The sequence below is a fragment of the Felis catus genome, chromosome C2, assembly GCF_018350175.1.
Source record: "Felis catus isolate Fca126 chromosome C2, F.catus_Fca126_mat1.0, whole genome shotgun sequence".
In the NCBI taxonomy this organism is placed as follows: domain Eukaryota; kingdom Metazoa; phylum Chordata; class Mammalia; order Carnivora; family Felidae; genus Felis; species Felis catus.
Window position 1 is genome coordinate 28,460,723 of NC_058376.1, and position 26,130 is coordinate 28,486,852.

The window sequence follows — 26,130 nt, forward strand, 5'->3', positions numbered from 1 at the left end:
ATTGGGCTGCTTCCATAATTTGACGATTTTAAATAATGCTGCTGTAAACATAGGGGTGCATGTATCCCTTTAATTAGTACTTTTGTATTTTGGAGGTAAAACCCAGTAGCATGATTATTGGGTTGTAGGATAGTTCTATTTTTAACTTTTTGAGGAACATCCATACTGTATTCCAGCGTGGCTGCACCAGTTTGATTCTCACCAGCAGTGAAAGAGGGTTCCTTTTTCTCCATATCCTCCCCAACACTTGTTGTTTCTTGTTTTTTGGGTTTTTTTTTTTTTTGATGTTTTTTATTTACTTACTGAGAGAAAGAGAGCATGAGGAGAGAGGGGGCAGCGAGAGAGAGGGGGACAGATGATCTAAAGTGGGCTCTGAGCTGATAGCAGCAAGCCCAGTGTGGGGCTTGAACCCACAAACACGAGATCGTGACCTAAGCCAAAGTCGGCCACTTAACCAACTGAATCACACAGGCACCCATCTTGTGTTTTTGATTTTAGCCATTCTTAGAGGTGTGAGGGGATATCTTATTGTGGTTTTGACTTGCATTTCCCTGATGATGAGTGATGTTGAGCATCTTTTCATGTGTCTGTTGACCAGCTGCATGTCTTGTTTGGGAAAATGTCTGTTCATTTCTTCTGCCTATTTTTTAATTGGATTATTCATTTTGCGGGGGGTGTTGATTTGTGGAATTGCTATCTTAACAACATTGTCTTCTAATCCATGAACATAGAATGTATCTTTGTTTATTTAGATCTTTAATTTCTCTTAACGTTTTCTAGTTTTTCAGTGCACAGGTGTTGCACTTCTTTTGTTAAATTTCTCCTAAGTCTCTTTTTGCACTTTTTGCTGCTATTGTGAGTGGAACTTTAAAAATTTAATTTTTGGATTTATTTTTAGTATATAGAAATGCGATTAATTCTTACATTTGGATCTCATACCCTACAACCTTTCTACATATTCTTAGTAGTTTTTTTTTTTTTTTTTGTAGATTTCTTATCTACATACAAGGTAATGTTGCCTGCAAATAGAGAGTTTTAACTTTTTCTTTTCCTGTCTATGTGTCTTTAAATTTCTGGCCTGATTGCAATGAGTAAAGTCTCAGAGTGGTATCTAGAGCAAACGTCTTACCTCTTTACCAGCGTGATAGGGCAAAGCATTCAGTCTTTCACCATTAATTATGGTGTTAGTTGTAGATATTTGTCTCAAAAAGGAAGGGTTGTTTTCACACTGAAACAATCAATTAATTGTTTCACACTGAAACAATCAATTAATATAGCTTAATATAACGTAGTAATCCATTAATGATAGAATAAAGGATAAAAACCCCATTAAGCATCTCAGTAGATGCAGATAAAAGAAAACAAGGAAACAGAAAACAAAATAAAGAGTTTAAACAAAGTAAGAGGTAGAGAGGAAGCTACTTTCCATAAAGTGATAAGGAGAAGCTTCTCTGAGGAAATGACATTTAAACTGATATCTAAACAACCTGAAGGTCCTAATCATGCAAATAACACAGTGAAGAGTAGTTTGGCACTTGGAATCTTGTTCCCTTTGTAATTCCAACACCTAGCACAGTCCCTAGCCCCTAGAATTTGTTCAACTTAACAGATAGTTTAGAACCTTGCTTTCTTAGCATCACATACATTCCTTTTACCATCTTTATCATTAAATATTATTTGAAATAATATATTTTGATGATTGCATAATATTCTACAGAAATACTTCTTTTCTACAATTCTAACAAAGTTATTTAAATGTTTTCTTATTCATAGAAATGCTTCCTATCTTCATAGTTCAAAACACCTGGCACATTCAGTTTCACTGACTTGGACTTAAGACTGAATTACTCATCTATTGATATAAGACAGTTTTAATCTGTGAGAGGTGTTTCTTTTATATTATCTTTTGCTAATTTTTATTTAAATACTTATTAATCTTTCACGTGATCACGTTAGCTCAAAGGGGTTAAAACAATGCTTTAATAGAGACCAGCCATTAAACATCAATACAAACTATTCTAGAATGTGGCACCGTATCAGACACAGATTGTGAGCTCTGTATATTTTTTACTCTTTACATGGAAAATGTAGTCATGAACTTCATATACCATTCTCCAGTGTTTTTGCCCTACTTGAATTGAAACCATTGTAGGTGGGTTATACCAGAGAAGAGTCAGATTTATGTTCCAGAGAACTGCCAAGGCCCCATCTTGGTTCCAAGTAAAATATACCAGAGTTTGAATTCCACTTTAAGCTTTTACTGGTTTTATGATTTGGGGTAACTTAAACTTAGTTTCCTCATCTATAAAGTGGGGTTCATAACAGTTCTCTCATAAGGTTGTTTTAAAGATGGTGTATAGAGAGAGGTTAGTGGAGTCCTGATACACAATAAGTGTCCAGAAAACAAGAGCTTTTTAGTCTCTCGTGGTCATGGGGGTGATGGTTGGAGTAGTAACTACAAGGGTTTCTTATGCTTCAAGACCTCATCAGCAGATGCTGACCAGCTTGTTCATAATGTGCCTCTAAAGATGTTTACTGATACTTTTGTGAGGAGTTGGTCATTTTCTTCACTGAATATAATATACTTGGGGTTGTTCAGAGACTATTTCTTGTCTGAACATGTACCAAAAGAGATTTGGCCCAAAAGGTGGTATTTTAAAGTACCGTTAAGTTAGATCTTTTGACATCAAACTTGTAAGTCACTATTTGCAGCATTCATAAATGTAGTTATGGGTTCTACTTTTTTTTTTTTTTTCCAAGAAGGAAAGAAATGCAACTGAAAACTGAGTAATCAAATTCTTGAATTTCAGTGCTTTAGTAGGTAATGTTGACCAGGGACAAGATGAGGTTGCCTGGGTATAGCTTCTGAGGTTGGGCCTGGGAATTTAGGACGTCCCTAAGGCCCCTAGCATATTCAAATGAGAATACTAATATAGTAGCAAATATGGGTATTTTTAAATTCACGTGTAAATCACTGCCTTCTAGTTATACATAATCAGAAGTGATTGTCCCCTATTCCTCTTAGAATTCGTACCAGAATTGATAGTTAAGACTCCATTTAAATCCAAGATCTGTAATACTGGGACATGACATTTACCTAGTCTTGCTCATTGTCTGTTTCCCCTTCTATAAAATGGGATAATGCCTTCTCTGCTTGTTTCACTGAGTTATGAAGATCAAATGAGGTCATGCCCATAAAAGTGCTTTATAACTGGTAAATCACTTGGCTACTAATTATTACTCCAGTTCATCCTGTCAGACCTGCCCTTTTCTCACTACTGTTGGCTAGGTCACTGGTGGAGGTGACGTGATAGCTCAAAACTCTGTAATGTACACCCCCTCTGAGGAGTATTTTACTTGTACAAGTTTTACTTGTACTAGGGAGTGGACACTTGTAGACTGCTGCTGTTTTCATCCTTGAATTTGTTTTATTGATTACCAAAGTAATACATGTTTATTATAAAGAAACTAGGAAATATAAATCAGCAAAAAAGGAAAAATAAAAATTATCTCTAAATGAAATAATTGCTGCATTTATTTTCATATACTTTTGAAGCACATTCAGTTTACTGAACATAATGCTGTGTTTCCTATTTTTATCACTTACTATGTAATAAGTTATATATGATGATATACTATAATTTTTTATGTAGTATTTTAGTGTATACATAGTATCTCACCATGTAATATACGAAAATTTCCCAGACTTTTTATTTGGAGAGTCAATGGCTGTTTTCAATGGTTTCTACTATTATAAATAATGTATATTATGACATCCTTATGGCTAAATACTTGTATATATCCTCATTAGGATAAATCCTTGACTTGGAATTGCTACATCAAGGAGCATACAACATTTAAAAAATTTAATTTTTATAGCTTTATTGAGTTATAATTGACATCCAATAAACTGCACGTATTTAAGGTTTACAGTTTGATCAATTTTGACATATGTACATACGCATGATACCGTCTCTCCACAATTAAGGTAGTGTTCTTTTGTAATCCCTCCTTCCTGTACCTTCCTACCCCTGTGTCCCCAGGCAACCACTGAAATGTTTTCTCTCCCTCTTGATTACTTTGCATTTTCTACAGTTTTATGCAAATGAAATTATACCCTATGTTTTCCTTTTTGTCTGACTTCTTGCACTCAACATGATTATTTTGAAACTCATCCATGCTGTTGCTTATATCAACAGTGCATCCTTTTTTGTTGCTGAGTAGTAAATGTTTCATTGTATAGGCATACCGTAATTTATTTACCTACTGATAGGCATTTGAGTTGTTTCCAACAACTTTATTTAAAATAAAGTTGCTTTGAAGATTGGGGCACAAGTCTGTCTATGAACATAAGTCATTTGATATCTATTACAAATTTTGTGCTAGGAAGGTTACATAAATAGTATTTTGTAACAGAAAAAGCTTAATATGAGAAAAAACTATATATTTTTTCTTTTTATTTTTCTGTTTTGAAAATACACCTTTGGAAGGATTTCGAATTTTTAGTTGTAAGTTAATTGAATTGATTTGACTGAAATTTAAAATTAACAGAGGTTATAAGTATATCCGAAACAATTATAAACCTTTTCACAGTTTGTTTTCTTGAAGCATCTACTTTTATCAAATGTATTGTCTAGAAAGCAAAGATCTGTTGCTCTCCTTTAATGAATGATTCATATTTCATAAAACCATATTTCTCTCTTAAATGCCTATTTCTACATGGAACTTGAACAAGAAAAGATACTGGGAAAAGTTTATAGAACTTCACACAAGATATTCCAGAATCTGGTTTGGAATAGATGCAAAACTATCTTTTTCCTTTTCCTCAGATGCACATGAGACTGAAGGAGGAACAGGGAATCTGAAGACTCCAGATGACAGGAGAGCTACTTTTCAACAGCCTTCTCGATTTCCTTTCTCAGAAAGTAGATACAAACCTTGTTGGAGACAGATGGTGAGAATATTTTTCCTGCATTCTTAAGGCTTAATCAATGTAATTTTAATATATTTTGGACCATAATTTCTTAGTTATAAATTAGCTCGTAGTCACCAGATTTATATTTTGTGTTATATCTGTGCAAATTATTTCATTAGGCACAGTGTGGTTTAAAACAAAACAGTGAGTAAGATATAGTCTAAGGAGCTTTACAGCGAAAGGAGATAAATAAATTTTATCAAGCAGTAGAAAGAAGTTAAATGCCCTAAGAAAGACACGAGAGATTCTTCAGAATTCAAAGGTATAGATTACTTCTGGAGAGGGACTGAGAAACTTGAAATCAGAAATATTAGTTGTGCTGATGATAATTTGTTTTTACCAAAAACCAGAGAAAATGGACAGTTAATATAAAACCCGAAATAGCAATCTGATTTCAGATAAAAAGTTAATTATTGTTTTGAGGAAAAATAGAAGCATATTTGGTTATTGTGGTTTTATCACAATCTGAGTCAATGATTACTTTTTGATTTATATAAAATGGTTACCTCTTACAAGGCAGATAGTATATTAGCATTTCTGAGATGTGATAAAATAATCTGATTAAGTTACCACAAGTAGGTGGGCAGTACGACAGAAAGAGATGGACAAGTGGTTAATTCTACTTGGATTAGCACTCCTGTTATCTCGTATAGCTACAGCCTAAATGAATTTGTCATGTCTTAAGCTCTAGCACTTTGCGCTGCTTACGCCTGGACAGAAGCACTTCGGGTAAACTGGGAAAGGACATAGTGATGAATTATTGTGCTCATAATTAGTTGTGAACAGTTCACTTTCAATTAGCTAGCTGAAAATTCTTGTTAGAAGAAATCAGATAGGAAATCCTAAAATTCACCCTGATGTTTCTAAAGGGGGATGGCAACTTTGAGCCAGGTTTTTTCCTTATTTTATGTGTGAGATGGTGGGCACAGTGCTAATACAAATTCCTGTTTCCTGACTATTCTGGGTATATTCAGAAAACCCAGGGATTAAGTTATTTAATTATTCTTCTTATTTTTTTGTTTTAATCATTCTCTTTGTTCTTTTTTGTAATTTCAGTAGGAAAATCTTTAAGCCATTGTATTTGTCAAATAAAAGGACTATACAGTTACTAATAATTTTTTGGTTTGCTAGTCATTCCTCACATATTCTTATATCATTTTTTCCTCTAAATTGAGATTTTAAATCGACCAGAGTTTTATTTGTTATATGCTAAGAGTTCTTTCATTCAGGTATAATTATGTGTTCATGACTGATAGTCCAAAATCTGCTTTTATTATTTGATGAGCATAGTTGTTACTGCGCTCTAATCCTCAACTTTTAATTTTGCTAAAATGAAAATTATAATCATGCATATTCTTGTGACCCACAAGATATAATTAGTTTGTTGTTCTTAATTTGTCAACTCCCTTGTTTTACCAAGTAACCAACAACCACTTATGACAGTTGGATAAATAAATCATAGATAGCCAGCTGGCAAATTTACATAGCCAAAACGTTGTCCTTGAAAATGATCAAATTTAGATCTTTTCTCCCAGATAGAAAAGACAGATTATTTTGAGTGTACAATGAATAGTTTGAAAGCATATAAAAATGAGCTATTAGTGATGATCACTTATGTACATTTAAATTTTTTCAAGATTTAAAAATGAATATATGTTCAATATGTGTTTTCTAAAATATGTTTTGTTAAACAATTCTTTGTTTTGAACTAGAGGTCCATGGTCAAATAAATTTGGAGAAGTTGTTATAATATATCTTTTCAGTAGGCATTCTGTTAGTCAGCCGTTGGATTCTTAGTTTCCAAAGGAGGATTTTTATATATCTCAGAAGACTAGTATTCGATAGAATACAGTTGAAGAGTGTGAATTAATATATTCCATGAGGTTTCACTATAATCTGTCCATTATACAGCTACCGTCCAGAAACAGGTATGTCATATTTTTAAGTAGAGTAATGTTCTTGTGAATGAGAGGCCAAAGAGGGTGATAAGGAAAAGGGAAAAGAATTTGATTTGATGAGTATTGCAAATCATATAAAGTATGAAGTGTTTATAAAGCTTCTCCGTGCCTTAGGCCAGATTTCCTTTGCTCACTTGTCAGCTCTGTCTTTTGAAAACAAAAACAAAAACAAAAACAAAAACTTATCCCATATAAATTACAAAATAAAATCACCTTCTTTAATGTTTTATAGGACTCCATATACTTTCTGTGCTCTTTTTATTTCAGAGTGCAACATTTATTAGCTAATTTTGGTAAGTGTTGGTAATACAAAAAAGTGACCATCTCGGGTGGAATTAGATAATTGACCATAAATCAGTTTAGCTTCAAATACTCATTTTCTCACTAAGTGGAGTTTTTATTGTTATATCTTATGATTTCTCCCTGGGAAGAGTTCTTTAATGTATATATTTTTCTTCTAGTTCAATTAAATTGTTGATAACTATTTCAGTAGGTTTTATGTCAGATATAGAAATGTCTGTATGAAGACACAAAAATGGCCAGTGATTCAGCTGGTTCATTGGGTTACCAGGTTGGTAAGTCTAGTTGTCTACGTGGAATGCCTTCCCCAAACTTTATAAAACACGCCTCATAGTAAGGTTTTTAATTTAAGAAATAACACTTTGAAAAAGTGCTTAAACTCCTACACAAGGTTTTCAGTTGATAACATGGTACTGGTGAAACCAAGATCAATCCAGAATCTAGGGGAGTTATTTTAGTTGGAATTAATTCCCATAAATTAACTTGGCTTTCTCAACTGATGTTTCCTTGGTTTTGTGGACAACCTGGGCAAGAAAATGTGGATGCTGGGCTCAAATGAAGCATTAATTACCAACGTTGCTTCCACTCCCTCTTTAATTTCCTTTCCCACAGCCAGCATTTTGTCTCAGAGTGCATTTCTCATCTGGAGTGTTTGTGCTAGAAGCCTCCTTACTTATGCCTTTGCCTCCACAGCCACTACATTTTCCTAAAACTTCCAATTCGCTCCTGTTACTAGTCTGATAAAGTAATTCAGCAATCCCAATAGCATAATGACCATAAGAAAGTAACAGGTCTTCCTTAATCCTAATACACTGTTACAATGGGAAACGTTAGTATAATTAACATTTTGCTGAACTTGGTGTCTTTAAAGAATTGGCTTTTTTTTAAATCTTTTACTTAATACCTTTAGTAAGCTTTACCTAATACCTTTAGTAAGTTAATGATATTAACGAACATCATTTTGAGAGGAAAATTCTCCACTATACCAAGCCACCATGTCAACTCGGGGTTTTTCTGTCCCATGAAAGGTGGCAAATGAAATAATTAAAATAATTTTAAAATGTGTTGATCAGAGTGTCACTTCACTTTCTCTTCTTACACAGACCCTGATCGTCTTCACTTAAAATAACTAGTGAACCTGATATTCTCCTTGATTCTCTGCTATGTTTGCCCATCAATCACATGGCCTGTGGTTTGCGCATCTGAAATTAGTGTGATTCTAACAGTAGGGTTTATGCCCTTCATCTAGATGACTAGAATTTCCCCATTCTGGATTAGAGATATGCCAGTAATTTTCTTTTTTTAAAAAAAAAATTTTTTTAACGTTTTTTTAATTTATTTTTGAGACAGAGAGAGACAGAGCATGAACGGGGAGGGGCAGAGAGAGAGGGAGACACAGAATCGGAAGCAGGCTCCAGGCTCTGAGCCATCAGCCCAGAGCCCGACGCGGGGCTCGAACTCAGGGACCGCGAGATCGTGACCTGAGCTGAAGTCGGACGCTTAACCGACTGAGCCACCCAGGCTCCCCTATGCCAGTAATTTTCAAACTCCATTTATTTTATTTTCTTCATTTACTTGTAGAAAGATTATTGACAGTACTGTCCATGCAAGCTCTAGCATGAAGCTTTTCTCTCTAGTTTACTGCTCCTCTGTCCCACCATCTTGCAGCCTGTTCTCCAAGGTTCTCAAAATATCTGTGGTGATATTTTTGTTTTCACTTCATTTTTTTTTTAAACAAATTACTCTCATTGTATTTTTTAAAAGTTTTTCTCTACAACAGGTTGGATATTAAGAAAAAGACATACAAATTATAAATCCAGATTTTTCATCACTGAATTCAACAGATGACCTCAAATTACTTTATCAAATTCCATAAAACTTCCTAATTACTCAGTTTCTGTTATTTGAGTAGATTACTTAACATTTCTAAAACATACTGTGTGCTGTTGGGCTTCTCTGCTGGGACTGATGCTCCTCCCACTGCTTAAAGAGAGCCTTTTAACTTCTGTTCCATTTGGCAAAGCCTTGATTATTGCCAGTCAATTCACATGCCACCTCGATGGTGTGCCTTCACAACTAGCAAACACGTTCCCTGCCTGTCTTCTTCCCAGTAATTTGCCCTTCCATTTTTTTTTTTTTTTAACTGTGTCCATACCTTTTCTGTTACTAGTATCTCACCATGTTGTGGACTATATTTTTTCTGACAGGATGGTGAGCCTACCAAGGGCTAGTTTGTCACTTAGTTATCCTTCTGTCTTCAGTTCTCAATGCATAGCAGCCTCTTTATAAATATCTGTGGATTTGTTACTTCTTGCATGGTAAATTCAGAAGAGGAGTGACTGCATAAAAATAGTAGATATCTCTTACCCTCTTTAGTCTACTAATTTTCTTTTTTAAAAGATCGTTTTTTTGTTTTTTGTTTTCTTCCCCCACCTGGGTCTTTGAGACATGTCTGCACAGAGAACAGTATTTATCTGGCATTGTTAAAAGTATAAATTGTTGAAAATTAGAAAGTAGAGATATTGTTTGAAGATTGAAACCAAGATTGTGAAGTTCTTGACTCTATGTCAGTAGACTAGCAGCAGTTCTCGAACTTTTCAGTCTCAGGACCCCTTTAGGCTTTTAAATTATTGAAGACCCAAAAGAGCTTTTCTTTATGAGGGCCATATCAACCAATATTTGCCATATTAGAAATTAAAACTGAGAGGGGCACCTGAATAACTCACCAGGTTGAGCATCCAACTCTTGATTTCAGCTCAGGTCGTGATCCCAGGGTCATATAGGCCTCCACGCTAAGCATGGAGCCCGCTTGAGATTCTCTCCCTCTCTAAAGAGAGCTCACATATTCTCTCTCTCAAATTAAAAAAAAAAAAAAAAAATTTTTAAAGACATTAAAACTGACAAAATATTTAAAACTCAAGAATATACAAGGCTATGTTCCTTTAGTCATTAACACATTATCAGTAACACACATCACTTACTTCTGTGTACATTCATGAGAGAAAGAGACAACAAGCTGGTAACAGGTTGTTATTATGAAAGTAGTTTTGACTTCACGCACCTCCTAAGAGGTGCTTTAAGAATTTTTTCTTTACAGGAATTAACTTGTCTAATTGCCAACAGAGTATTCTCTATTATTATTTAAATAATGATGTATCCTACTTTTCGTGTTTGCAGATTAGTAAATTTTTTTTTAATCTGCAAGGCTTATCATATTACCCATCCTCATATTAATGTCTAGACATAAAATGTGCTGCAAAGTATTACAGGTAGGATGGAGATGCTTATTCAAGGAAAAGTCGTTTTATTTGTAGATACTTGGGGAGGTCATCACTAGTTGTGCCCTGTCAGTACCTTGCTTTCAGTTGCTAGACCTTTTTATGACCTGTGGACTTCCAAACACTTCTCCTGTGATGGATTCTTCTTACTTTAGAGGGTTTGGTGATTTGGTCATTTTCTTCATGATTTCACAGAGTAAAGTTTACTTCTTCAGGGAAGTGAGAAATATTCCCTTCAGAATGTTTCTTCTTCTCTCCTTTGTTTGACCTTCCCCTCTACTTGCCTCAACCTGATCCCTGATGCTGGCTTTCCTTTTCTGAGAGTACAGTCTGCTCTCTGGCAGATAGTTTCTTGGCTCTAGTGACTCCTGTTCTTTTTCACTCCCTACCCTCTTACCTTGGCTGATACTCTGTTAAATTCTTTCTGAGGTCTTAGCAGGACAGTCAGTCTCTGGAGTATTTGACGACTCTCTTCAAATTGCACGGGTACTGGGTCTTCCCAGAGAGTTCTGAGATTTCATTGCGTACCTTGTCAGCTGCATGGGGATACCAAGATGGCTGCTGGTTGGGACTTAATTCACTAACAGCTTAATATTCTTTGTACTTGTAGTCTGTTAACTGTGTAATGGTGTCATGGTGTGAACTATAATTTAGGGACTTATCGTTATAAGTGATACACTAGAAGTACAAAGCTGATAGAATGCTGGGGACTTTTTATTTTTTAATTCTGAGTTCTAAACATAGTATACACAGAATAAATGTTTGCTGAGTTAATTTTATTCTCATTAGTGTTGATGGAACTCTTTATAATGTGGGAGCTCCAGCAACCACATTATGGTTTAAGCCAGACATCTGTCTCCTATGGCCAAGGGAAGATACCTTCACACTATTCTGAAAAGTTACATGTTCCTGCCTTAATAGGCAAAAATCCTTACTTGATATTTAATGAAGAGTGTTATTTTAAATGTACAAAATTCAAATCTCCAACAGAATCTGATTCTGACTCTTTGTTAAATACCTCTACAGGAGTTCCTGCTTTTCTTGAAACTTTGTACAAAGCATGTCAGCAAGGTGATTTACAAACCTGAGCTTGAGATATGGTTATTATTTTCATAATTTTTTGATTTAATGTATTTGCTATTAAAAATATCCTATTTTATAGCACTATTTATGTTCTACACATTGCTTTCTAAATATTCAGACCAGCCTTTATCGTTTTTTGGAGTTATCTTTTTGTTCAACATTCTTGCCCCTGTCTCATTTGGACCATGTTTTCTGTGCTAGTTCATCTCAGTTTCTCCCCTCCAAGCCGTCAACAACTCTACAACTTTTGTTTTTGTTTTTGACATGCGTTTAATCAGACTGTTGCCTGTAACCCTTCCACTGCCCACCAGATAAAGGCCAGCTCCTTGTCATGGCCTTGATTCAAAGTCCTTGGTCCCAATTGCGTTTTCATCCTAATCTCTAGTCACATTGGACCACCCCCCCTTCCTGTCTCACACTCAGCTCTTCCCTGCCTTTGAGTGCTATTTCTGTAACCTAGAGTGGTGCCATTCTCTTCTCCCTGGCCAGCCCTTCCTTGTTTTTTAACCATCACTGACCACCACCTAGGGCACATGTACCTGTGAACTGAAAACCTAGTTACTGCTCACTCTGTGTCCCTAGAGTCCTTTTTTTTTTTTTTTTTTTTTTTTTTTTTTTTTTTTTTTTAACAGCCTTCAGTCACAGCATTAAGTACAGTATATGCTCTTGTCTCCTTTTGCACAGGGACTAAAGAAATGCACACGTATGGTTCACTCTCATATATTGTCTGCTTACTAGGTGTTACTTTACCCTTTTCCTGTCCCATTCAGAAAAGTGTGTCTGAATTCAAGTAAGTGAAAGTGTGGTTGTTACTCAGCATAATCTTGGATTTACTTAGCCTATTTTTTTTTAAAGGACCTAATTTGCAACCTACCAAACCTTAATAAACTCTGTACCTTTTACTAAATATTCTCTCCAACTAGTTACGTCATACCTTTTATCTGATGATGACAAATTAACATGTTCTAGATGGAAAGGCACTTAAAATGCAGTATCCTAAAGACAGTGATATGGCTATTTGTTCCTTCGACTACTTCTTGGCAGCATAGCTACTTTTAAACTTTGAAAACATTGCCAGGGAAGACTCGCACCCAGTTCTTGGTTCGTGCATTGGAGATACTACAGCACAGTAACAACGTTTCACACTGATTTTTTTTCCTAACGAGGCTGACATTGCTTTGTTCATTTTATGTTCCTTTTCACTATTCTGATTTTTCTCCCTCTTAGCAGTGTATCCATCATGTTAGATATAAGAACTTTGTAAACCTATGATGTAATTTTGTTGACCTGTTGTCATTTTAGTAAGCTCTTTGTAATATGCATGAAGTTTGTGACTTAACCAGCTACAGCTTAGTCCTTAAAAAAAAAAAAAAAAAAAAAAGAATTCTAGAGATTAATGTGGATGGAAATGTTTCCTTATTCTTAGCCTCTCACTGTGCTACAAATCGAAAAGATAGCAAATAGAGCTTTAAGTTTTACATTCACTACATTAAAATATGGTCAAGAAAAAAAAAAAATTGACCCAAATTCTTTAATCAGTGTCACGGGAGGTTTGATTTTGAGAACTAATAGCTGCCCCATCCTTTGTGATTGCTTGCTTACGTAATTTGTTATGAAAGAATGCTTCTAGGTAAACTGTCTCTCCAGAAAGCCTGTGATTTGTTCTGTTCTGCTTAGGAAGGGTTAAGAGGAGACAACATCCTGTCAAAGACCTTGTTTTTAATTTTGCCTCTCACACTGGCACAGATCCTGCTAAGAGCAGCCCAGATTAGTTCGGAAAACCTTTGAAGAGATTTAAGATGTCCTTCAGCTAGTTTGAAGGTTTTTGTCTTGCAAATCCAGTACAAGGGCGCCTGCAGGCATCTCGACCCTTGCTGTGCTGCTGATGCAGCTCAAGGTCACACTAACCCGCCCTGTGACATTCAACAACAACAAAAAAAATTATGCGGTGAAACTGCTTCAGCGTTTAGCCAACCAACAACTTCCTTTAGTGAGGAACTGAGGAAGAAGTCTTTTTTTTCCCCTCTTTTTCTTTTTTTGGGGGGGACTCTGTGAATTTTTTGCTGTAGGAAATAATCCCGGATTTATGGTGTGTGTGATGACAAGGTCATTTCTTAATTAGAACACATGTAAAGAACAAAGCTAAATGGCTTCAAAACAGCTTTGTAGTTGATGGAGAGGATTTAAATTATTTAAAGAGATAGTCACCCATGTATGATGGAAGCTGAATTCTAAAGGCATTAACTCCTTCTTTCCGGTCTACTTGCCATTTCTTTCTTTGAATTCTTACGTCTGACTTTAGAAGGTTGAATTCTAAACGAAAGAAAATTTATAAATGCCCATTTTTCCACAATGTGAAACATAATTTATGAATCAAATTCTTGGATAAACTTTTAATGGAGAAGTTTTCTTCCCACGACAATTCTCTCCTAGAAACTTCATCAAATGACTTGATTTAGGAGCTAGGAATTATGAACTTTTCCCTCTGGCAACTGTGATTTATTTCTGATGTGTTGGAGGGGGATGAGTGAAGTGCTTTTTATTGCCTCCCCTTGTCTTCCTCACTCTTAGCCATTTGTGATGTAGAATTCTAGTTGAGCAATTTATCCCTGCTTCTTTACAAATTATAGCACCTATCATTCAGGTTTCTCAACTTTCAAAGAATCAGCGTGGGAAGAGACATGCTTTTTTCCAAGGAAAATAAGGAGCATTAGTTTAAAATGGACTTTAAGAAAGTTGTTTCTGAACATACGTAACTTTTTCAGAGCACGAGGAAACCGTGTCCATAAACGTTAAGCCATGTTGGATTCCCTCTCCTTTGTGGGCCATGTTAGCCCATTTTTGTTCCTTTTCTGCTGCCTCCCAGTGCTAACTACCAAAGACATCCGTTGGATACAGTCCAAGTGGATTGGCTTTCTATGCTTGAGACTCCATGCGTATCACCTCTGCAGGAGCAAAATAATCTGAGTAGTTTGATGTAGTTGTTTTTTTAAAAATATATATCATATAGAGAAGCATGCATTGCAGTTATTTCTTTATACACAGAATCACACTGTGCAGAGAAATTTAACATCAACATAATGATACCAGCCTAACAGTTTTCCCAGAATTCGTACCCAGTTGCTTTCGGAGAGGTATTTCCCAGTAAGTGTGATTAAAGTAGCATCGGGGCAAGTATTTTATGAAGATGGATAATATTTGAGGTGTGATTATTTGAACTGGTATTTTCGATTCCGTGGGCCACACTTAAATGTAAGTGTGAGGGGATAGCATGATAGATTGTATAAGAGCAATTTAGAGTTAACTAGACTTACTGTTCTGAAGGATTTTCTTCTGGTCAAGAAATAGTTTATTTGGGTCTTCCCAGAAAAGTAAAAAGGTATGTATACTATTAGGTAATGAGCATTTTAAAGGATTTGAGGCTTATAAAAAAGAAAATGCCAGAGGGAAAATCTACATGCAAGAAAATGCTTAGCGTGACTCTGTACATCCCTGCCCTTGCCTGGGGTCTGGTATGCCCTTATGTCATGTATGACCCAGGCTCACCTGCTAGTAATTTCTAATTCACTGTCCTAATTCATCGATTTGTTATCACTAATTGTTCTTCATTTACTTCTGTGTAGTTTCCAGTACCTAAAGGGTTGAAAGGTTGCTGTAATTGGCACCCGCAGCTGCTCTTTCTTTTGACAGGGGATAATTTTGCAGCCTATGCTTTGTGTGACAGCTGCCTAATTGGGCATTCTCCCCTTGTAGCAAGCCTGCCTCCTCCAGCCTCCCTGCTGACAAATGGTGGTGGATTATAGATGAGGACACGCTGACCCATTCGACCTTGCTGAGACAGCGGGGAGGGGCCTCCTGCTACTTGAGGGAAGCTTTAGGTCATTTAGAGGACAAGGTCATGAGCCAGGTGGGGAAATGACATGATATCACATGACAGTAGCCTGATGACACGGTCAGTGTGTCAAGGACAAATGCATCAGTATCGATTAAACATTATTGCAATACTTCATTGAAGGCCCCGGTATTTCTTAATTGTTCCTGCTGCATTTTTTTTTTCTTTTTTTTGAAGAAAAGGGAAGAGTGCAGAATAAGGGAAGAGTGCATGTTTTTTTTATCAGTGTTAAAGCATTTGCGTACATGAAAATAGAGCTGGTTTAGGAAGCCTCCTTTTAAGTTTCTTTGATTATGTAGAGTGTTTTGTTCTTAATTGTTTCTTAGTTTGCAGACCCTTGACTATCAGTACTTTTTAGAGTTATTTGAAAATTAAGGCAAGCAAATGAAAATGAGGTAATATGTGTTGTTAAAACATATTTAACAACTTCTGTCATCACCCTACTCAATGATTGGCATACCTTTTAACATTTTGGATAAAAGAAGAAGCCAAGTGAAAATCCTTCATAGAGAGGAACCTCAGCATTGTGGATTTATGAGATCAAAATTACCACTATGCTACCATAATTATAAAGTGTTTAAGATGTTTTTTTAAGTAACATTTTAAGACCTGGAAATATTTTTTAAATAGGTTGGGGTTATACCTAGTATAAAAACTTTAAGATAAATGAAAATCTTCCAGATATCTTTTCATTATTGGTAATGTGCATCCTTTTCTTGAAGAAGTGGACTTGAGCTATTTTATTACCTTTTTAAGTTTAAAATTTAAAGAATCTTTGCTGTGTCTGTTAACCCTATGTTAATACCTGAAAGTATAAGTCTATGTACACTGTATTGGATAGTCCAATTAGAAAAATGCCATGTTTAAAAAACTGAATACTGTCATGCAGAGAATACTGATCATGATCCTCATCTCTGGAAAATCATAATTATTATTGGGTACTGTTGGATCTAAGCCCCCAGTCCAACAGGAGGTGATTTTATGCTCTGAAATTTAAAAAAAAAAAAAAAAAAAAAAAAGAAAGAAACTATTAGTGGTAAAGTGTGATGAATTAGTTCACCGAAGTAGACACATCTGTATTTTTGTGGCATGTGCATGGTGTGTGTGTGTGTGTGTGTGTGTGTGTGCGTGTGTGTGTTTAATTTTGACCGTGCTGTGCATGTGTTAGCTGCTCTCAAGCCCTGACTCAAGCTTGGTGGAGGTTTAATCCTGTGCCCTTGTACACGTAGACTTGATTAGTAGTTGTGGTTATCTCAGCAGAAGACATACCGCCCTCCTCCTAGTATTGGTCGGGACCTGGGCATTGGGGAGTCAAGGCAAAGGAGAAAGAAAAGAGATTTTACATTAGTATTCTATGAAAGCCTTACTGTCTGCAGAACAAATTGATTGCTCCGGTGTACCTGTGCTTGGCACCACTGCTGTGAAAGAAAGGTAGGGTTGTAATCTGTTTTATTGTATTACATATTGTGACACTCCAGGAATATTTAACATGCGCTCTTTCTATGGCACGTGCTTGAAGTCTAAGTAAAGAAAAAGGAAATAAATGAATGGAAAGTATGCAAGAGCAGTGGGCTACAGCTTTGTTTACTTCAATCCATGAGAGTTCATTCGAATAAGATAATTTTGCTGAAAGCGTCACCGGGAACATAACCTGATTGATAACGAAACCCTGTAAAGTGTTCTGAGGCACTAATCTGCTTCACTGCTTGAAACGTGTCAGACGGAGATGAAATTCAAGCTAATATTGTGAGGATTTTAAGCACAAAATGAGTGGGAGAAGTCATGGAGGACCTAGTTGGTTTAGGAAATGATTTTTAATTATGTTTCAGGGTATTACATTGTTAAAGGTCCTACCTAATGTGGTACAGAGAATGAGAAAAAGAGATTTTCAATTAAAAAAAAAAAGAAAGAAAAGAAAAAGAGGTAGCCACTATACTACATTAAACTATATTAAGGAAATTAAGAAATGTGTTATTTACTTTATTCTTTTACTAGTTTCATTCATTTGCATAAACACTGTACTGTTTGATTCTGTTTGGGGAAATTGAAACAGTTTTTCTAGTTTTTTTTTTTTTTTTTGGTTTGTTTTTATTTCTGGGAATGTTTTTCAGAGAGAGACTTAACAGTATAAAATTCAGGATTGCTCAGTATGAATTAAATAAATGTTTTAATATTTCACAAAACGGTTGAAATATCTGTGATTGGGATTTGACCCCTTGCCATTTTCAGGCATTCTGGAAATGTTGTAGCTGCACTTTTGAGGTTACATATAAATCTGTACTGTGAAAGGGAGAGGAGATATTCCTCTTGTCCAAGCCCCTTGCCACATTGAACTGCAGGTGCCCTTTGCCTCCTCTGTCCCCATCCTGATCCTTTGATTATAATCGGAACACTTGATTTAGGAAAGAGAGGAAGCAGAATAGCTCACTGATGGAATTAAAGTTGTTTTCCATTGTTTACTTTAACAATGAAATTAGTATATAGCTTTACAGGTTTTACGTTACATTTCGCTTCTGTAAATATGTGAGTAATTGTTGTGTATATACTAACTTTATCTCACAAAAACATCCTGATACAGAAGATCAGTGTAATCAGAGGTCATGGACATTGGTTTAGACTTGCTCCCCGATACTTTTATAGAAAATGAGTGAATGGAGAAACATGTATTTTAAGCATCTGTTAAATAACAAATACAAATGTACCAATTCCTGATATGATTAAAATTTAAGGTTATATTATCTATAAAGGGAAGGGATGTTTTCAGAGAACTTTTAAACTTGATGGCAAAATGAAGACTATTAGGTAGGTTTTCAGTTGAATGTAAGTCATCAAAATGATTAGTACTGTACTCTTATACACTAAGTTTTGTGGGTTTTTTTCTTACTGAAAAAATGTAAATTGAGATAATGTAAAGGAAAAATAAACCATAGAACTAAGAGACAGAATATTTTCATTTCTAGAATAAAACATATTTTGAACTTCTTCTACTTTTAATTTTAGTTTTTAGTTTTGTAATTGCTTTTCAAACTTTGAAAATTTTGGACTCTTTTACCTTTTTAAAAGAAATGAATGATATGCATATATATAATCTTCAGCCAACTCAGAATGGGAACACAGAGGAGAGAATACCAAGTAAAAGAAATTGATATTTATGTTTTCTTGTTGTTGTCTTTTTTTTTTTTTTTTTTTTTTGTGGAGAGGGAGATTGCTTTTTGTTTACCAAAGTACCCACAATTCTTACTGTACCTGGCACATAATAACTGCTCAGTAAATATTTCTTGGTCAAATGAACAAACAGCACTCAACCAACACCCCTTGCCCCCCATACACACACACTTGTTTTTTTCCTCTGGTCTATTTACAGTTTCAGTTTTTGCTGTGCTGATGGTAGTGAGTTTTTAGCGTCAGCTTCTCTTCTGAAAATACTCTGTGTGTTGAAGGAATAGAGATCTATAGCTTTAGAACCAACCTAGGGACCATGTTTATAGAATTGTTTTACAGTTAGAGTAATTCACTGTGCCTCACATCGTTCTTCCTCTGAACATTAGATGAGCACGTACGAGTATATGAGTTCCTGACTTCAGATCGACTCGTCTTTTTTCCTCCTATACTGGTCTATGATAAGACATTTTCTAAAGCTATGAAATCTGTTTCTTATTTAGATTCTTTTTGAGAATCTAGGCACATTATGCTTATCAACCAACACCAACACGTTACATTGAACATCCAAGAAAACTGCATGTTCACTTTAGTGTTCACTTTAGTCAGGGATACCTAAGCACACTAAATATATGACAAAAACAATGTTTAGCATGTTATCATGACTATTAATTTAGGCCATGAAATGAAAGTCATTCATGAGGACAACTTGAAATATGTGGGTGACAATTCTCTAAGCTCAGCTAATGAGCAAAAGTTTTTATTTGGTGTCCAGCATTAGCTAGGCTGGGACCAGAGTTTTTGCATGGTAGCAATCTCAGAAAGCAGTTAATATAGAGTATGTTTAACAAATGAGAAATCTTATAGCCACAGTAAAATTTAATTCATTCCCAAATAGGATGTATATTAAAGCAAACTGATGTTACATCATTTTATATACACACAATTATGGATTGGTCCCCATGAATGTGGACCCAGTATATTTTTATACTGGAAAGAATGACAAAATACTGAGTATCACTAAGAAAGATATTAAAAACTAAAGAAAAATCTTTATATAAAATTGTAGTGTTTGTATTAGTGTAAATATGTGAATGGTGCAATCACAAATAAACGCATTATGGTCTATTGATATTTAATATTTTATGGCAGTGTTTTCTTTAATAATGTAGTAATTGCTGAGCAGAGAAAGAGGACAGCTAGCATAGACTCTTATTGGGAAGTATCCAAGTATCTCCAAGAGGGGATACTAGCCAGGCATGGCCTCTTTGAAGCATAATTAAATGCTGAATTGCCAAATTCGAGAAATATTCTGATTCAGATTGTCTTCAGAAAGATCAGACTCCTGGGGATGGAGTTGGGGTGTGTGGATGGGTCCCAGCATGTCAGATGGGTATCCAAGTTAAAGACGGTCTGTCCAAAAATCAGTGCCTGACAAGAGTAGACTTGCCTTCATATAGCTGGGCTGAGATTCATAACCTAATTTTGTTTCTAGCTGAGAAATGAATAGGGAACTAGAGAACTGACAGAAAACCAAATTGACCACCCATGGAGGCAATGGGGAACCTAGTCAGCATTGGAGGTGTGGTTTGGGGACTTGGCCATCTCAGGCTCAAAATTCAACTCTATATGAAGCTTATAAGTCATAGGAGTTGACTATGGAGCCTTTCCCCCACATTAGTGGGGGAAAGAATTCCATATGTATCTCTTTGATTCAACAGTTGAGCAGAGCTGTTTATAGGCAAACTATTTAACACTATAAGTTTAAACCTAAGTTTACCCATCTTCAAAATGGGATTATTATATATCTGCCTTTTGAGCTTATTATGAAGATTAAATGAAAAGACACATGAATGGTGCTTGGACCTTATACATATTTGATAGTTTTGGTGAGCGGGGGGGGGGGGGGGGGGGGGGGGCTGGTGGTTTGTGTGTCTCAGTGTAAGACAGCCAAGCCCTGTGTAGATGTATTCTTTATGCTACTAATGGTAACAAAGGACTTGACTAGTTAACCATAATATGATGCAGTAGAACTGGGTATTTCAAAATGAATGATATAGTCTTTACATCTTTTATATTCAACATGGTAAAGCTATTTATAAACTCTTATTCCTATTTTTTACCTATCAATTTAGTTTCAGATTTCAACATTTAAAAAAGTCTGTAATTTTAATAATATGATTCCTTGTCAAAGGTACATACTTGATCAGTTATCTGAGTTTTATTTGTATTGACTGTGTTAAAATATGTATAAAAACTGTGCGTGATTTCAGTGACCACCTTTCCATGTAAGAGTGTAAAACGCCTAAGTAGATCATGGCTCTCACTTTAGAATCTAGAAGTTTACCTTTCTTCAAATGCCACTCGTAGTTTCTAGACTCTTCTTTTCTCCCTTAAGTTGTAGAAATTACTTAGCAATTACAGACTTTTGTAGATCTTTAGGAGACTGGGATGATCTAAGTTTAGAAATGTGAATGCCAAATAAATAGCAATTAATACAATACTTTCTCTGGAAGGCACAGAAAAGAGGATATTAAAAATGCTTTATGATTGATCTGAGTTTAAAGGTAAACTTTTTCGTTGGGTAGTACTTGTAATTTTAAATGAAGTGATTATTTCTTTTGATCTTTATAAAAGCTCATTACTTAAAAATCAAAGGATTTCTTAAAGCATCTTTAGTTGGCTTACATGATAAATTTAAATGATTATATATATATTTCTTATACTGTAAGTTGCTTTTCAGTATAAAAATTATGTGGTCAGAGAGAAATATGTATAGATACCCACTTACTCAGCAAAAATTTAGCGTCTCAGACGTACCTGTGGCAAACAGAGTAAAAGTAATCCTGGTCCTTGTGGAGCAATAATTACAGCATAGTACTAGAAGACAGGCATTAAGTGCTTTAAAAGCAAGGAAAAGCAAGTAAGCAAAAGTATAAAACTACAGAATGAGAGAACTCCTAAGACAACTGTGTTTTCCTGGGTGCTTTGCTAGGGAATAAAGCCATTGGGAAAGGCTTGTGGGAAAGGAGGTGGACATACAGGCTAAGCTGGGGAAGGAGGCAAAGAAGCAAAGGAAGAGCCTTTCAGGAAGAGGGAACCACACATGCAGAGGCTAGAAGGCCAGTAAGAATTGTCTGTTCTGGCACCGAAGGACGTTTGCATAGCTTGAGTGATGCTGTCCAGTATAGCAGCCATGAGCCATACGTGGTTTGTCTGAATTGAGATGTCCTCTCAGTGTAAAATACACTCTACAGAAGGCCTGACCTGATGAAAAGAATGTAAAATATCTTAAGAATTTTATATATCACAATGTTTTGGATATATCGGGTTAAATAAAACCTGTTCAAATTAGTTTTACCTTTTTTAGCTTTTAAAAAATATGGCTACTAGAAAATTTTAAATTACATTTCTGATGCTCATTGTATTTCTGCTGGACAGCACCTTAGTAGGATGTGATGAGCAAGGGACTCAATGACTGGAGATGAGATTGGGTAGATTCACTGGAGCCAGTTTACAAGGCCTTGCGGACCCCTAGAGGGGAATTCAGACTTTATTCAAAGTGAAATAGGAAACCATTATGGGTTTTTAGCCAAAGGGATTTACCTTTTACAAAGAGCATTGACTACAATGTGGAGAATGTATTGGAGGGGGGCCAATTAGGAAGCTAGTACAGTAGTCCACACATAACACACAGCTAAACTGGTTATCCCAACAGCTGTCAGATAATGTTATATAAAAACTAATCTCTGTAATCATCAATGAGTTTCTCAGTGTTATTTGATAGAATTTCTTAAGCTGTGGATGCAGACATTGGTTTAGGTTTACATGTATAAGAATTTTCTTTCCTCCGTGTTCATGGAATATTAAAATTCTCACAAATTTAAATATCAACCAGCCTTGGAGAACACTGTTCATGGAAATAGCAATACCTGAAAAGCCTGTAAAAGGTTTTTAAGAGTTTTGACAAGCCTGAAATATCTCTTAATACTTTGGGGTTCAAGTACTTATTTGATGATTTGATGGAGGCTGTTGATGTCATGGGTCTCTCAGGCCAGCACAGCCACCTGTCCGGGAGCCTTGGATCTCAAATTTAAGAAATGTCACCATACCCAACTATTTTCTTGGTAATCTCCCATCTCTTGTCCCAACTATTTCATCCTCCCAACTATTCTCTTGGTAGAGTTTATTCTCCCTCTTTTGTACGTGAAGAAACTTGAGACTTAAAGTAATTAAGCAAGCTGCCAAGGTTATAGGGTAGTAAGTGACAAACCTTAAGCTGAAACTCAGATCTTTCAGATATGTGTTGTGATTTCCTCTTATCTAAATTGTTCCTTTTATGTAATGTGTGTGTGTATTTGTGCACATGAATGTGAATTAGATTTGTCATTAGTTTTATTTGGCTCAGAAGCTATATTTGTAGTACCACTGTTTAATTATATAAAATTGGAATGATTCATAACTTTGGCTTTTCACTATTGCTTGTACTATTCTGTGGTGGTACACGTTTTGGGTTATTTTTCATAGTACTGGAAAAATGAAGAACATGTAGTCTAATTTTGGTTTTTTTAAATTGTTTTTGGTTTTTTGCTTTAGAGGGAAAGATAGAGTTTATTTACTATAGAATCTGCTTCCACTTATGAGTACTTAGAGGATACCAGCCACAATTCTATGTACTTTGCATGTTTTATTTCATTAAATCCTTTTTACAGCCTTATTAGATAGTAACATCATTTCTAGAATCACAGAAAAGTTAATATCTGACTTAAGATTTAAAGCCCAAATCCTCAGCTTCAGTATGTTATCTACTTTTTAGGTATATTTGAAACAATTATCTTCTCAGTATCCATTATAGAGCACTTACACTGTTGATAGTATTTTTCACTGCAAAAAGCAAAGGTTGTTTAAACATTAAGTTTTTAAAAATCACATTTCCTTAGCAAAATTAAAATTGGTCCAAGTTTTATCACTGACAAGGCTGATACTTTTCAGTAAACTAATAGTTTTATTTCCTTTTGTTAAATGAAAACAAGAGACGAAAAATCAGGTAGCACTTAAGTTCCCACTGTAACAGCATAAAAATCTAGCATTTTGCTTGTAATGGATGATCTTATAAATAATTGGATAGTGGAATCAATAGGCCCAATACTGTGGCTAAGCAATGTCCTATAACTTAACGTACCAAGTCCTAGTAGAATACATCTTATATGGTTTTACTTTAGATTTCAGATTCTATTTGTTAGATATTCTGTTAATTAGGTATGTGGTATTATATAAAAGGTTGTTTAAAATATTTGAGTATCTGGGGCGCCTGGGTGGCTCAGTTGATTAAGTGCCTGACTTTGGCTCAGGTCATGATCTCACGGTTCATGGTTCGAGCCCCACTGTAGGGCTCTGTGCTGACAGCTGAGAGCCTGGACCCTGCTTTTGCTTCTGTGTCTACCTCTCTCCCTGCCCCTCCCTACTCGCTCATGTGCGTGCGCATGCTCGCTCGCTCTCTCAAAAATAAACATTAAAAAAACTTAATAAAATACTTTACTATCCAAAACATTTGCAATATAGTACTACCTACTGTAGTTTCCATTATACTATTTGATTTTGGAAAGCATAGGTTTTGCCTGATTAACATAAAATTATATTAAAACAATTATGTAAATTATCATCAATATCTATTAGAGATGTAAGCAGCGCAGAGAAGGGGAGAGTACATTACCATTTCTTAAGGACTTGCTGTGTTGGGTGTTTTATATCTGTTATTTAAGTCTTCACAACTGTCTCTGTAGATAAGTTGATATCGTACGTATTAAACTGAGGCTCAGACAGATTTACCCAGAGTTGCAGAGCTAGTGGATGAGCCCCAGTGCTACTGCGTTTGAAGTTCACAGTATGTTTTATAAATGAAAACTGGAAGGAGTTTTTGATTCTACAAATTGTTTGAAGGTGTAAAAGAAGCTCTTTCCAAAGGGAGCTGTGGAAAATCTGACTTTTAGATTTTCTTCATTTTAAATTATTGACATGGAAAGCTGGTGAGATTAGAGTGATATCTAGTCCTGCGACTAGCCAGTGCAGTAAAACAGTTTATGGAGTCTAGTTTCTTAGTCACTGATGGTTTGCTGTTACTGGTCTCGAGTTTTTTTGGTTACTTCCAATCCTCTCTTGTCCCCAGGCCCATCCCTTGATAAAACAAAAGTAGAAATACTTAACATTGCAAAATGCAAAGATTATCTTCTGCAACTGTAGAAGTATTTTTCTTGTTGGCTTTTTTTTTTTTTTGTAGTAACTAAAAACTGGATATTGAACAGATTTTAAGGAGGTTGAATCATTTTTATTCCTTCTCAGTCATAAATAATTGTATTAAGAGCATTTGGCTAGTATCAACTACCTGCTGACCACTTTTCTTGATTATGTAGTTATAAGTAGAAACTCAGGGCACATTCTTATTTAGTTTTGTTCCAGTGTGCAGATTTTAATGTATAATTTTATTCTTTCATTTTGTGGGTACCTAGCCCTTTTAATTCTGAACATGTGTTCCGACCTGTTTTACTTCACAGTATTTATGCTATTAAATAATATATTTAGAACAAAAATATTGTTAAATCTGGGGACTGTCTTTAGTACACTGTAGATGTTTTTAGATATGGAAGGAGTTTTTCCCCCTCTTTGTGCCACTTTTCTTGAGAGTACTCCAATAGCATACATATCTTTTGAAAGGGTGAGGGGATACCGTAATCGGTAAGTCAATTTTGGTAACTATAGCAAACCCATGTTTGCGGTTAGACTTTTTTAGGGGTGGGGTGGATTCTAAGTTTTTTATTTGAAAAGTTTGAATGGTATTCTCTTGTGTAAATCGATACAGAAACTTATCAACCATTTCTATGAGTGTATCATAAACCACAAAACTCACTGAGGCTGAATTTGTAAGTTAAATTGTTTAAGTGTTTTCCTTGCCTCTGGGACTTATTTCAAACATAGACTGAGTTTCTTTAGGTACTATAGGGTATTCAGAATAGAGGAGAAAACATTGGTCAGAGAAACAGAGAGAGTATGGGAGAGGAGAAACATTTCTTAAAGGAAAAGCCACCTTTTAATCCTGGATGAGGTTTCTTACCATCTCAAAGGTAAATGGACAATATTTATGTAAAGTTTCTCCCACTTTAATGCTGGGAATATTTTTTTTAATTTATTTATTTATTTTGAGAGTGAGAGAGAGAGAGAATGGAAGAGATGTGGAGAAAGAGGGAGAGAGAGAATCCCAAGCAGGCTCCACACTTGGCTTGGAACCCTAGATGAGGCTCAATCTCAGGACCTTGAGATCAACCTGAGCCAGTATCAAGAGTCGGATTTTTTTTTTAATGTTTATTTATTATTGAGAGACAGAGCATGAACAGGGGAGGGGCAGAGAGAGAGGGAGACACAGAATCGGAAGCAGGCTCCAGGCTCTGAGCTGTCAGCATAGAGCCCCACGTGGGGCTTGAACTCACAAAC

At 35.5% G+C, this 26,130-nt stretch overlaps 1 protein-coding gene across 2 annotated transcripts in view; it reads left to right on the top strand.

Moving 5' to 3' along the window:
- Positions 1-4,829: 4,829 nt before the first annotated feature.
- The window catches only part of NRIP1 (nuclear receptor interacting protein 1), a 49,261-nt gene continuing 27,960 nt past the window's right edge, over positions 4,830-26,130 (top strand). The window contains exon 1 of one of the 2 annotated variants that reach the window (XM_006935964.5): positions 4,830-4,954. The gene's annotated coding sequence lies outside the window, so the exon portion shown is untranslated. Of the gene's footprint in view, positions 4,955-12,222; positions 16,918-26,130 lie in introns of those variants that run through there. The other variant, XM_019839501.3, reaches the window with a different exon arrangement.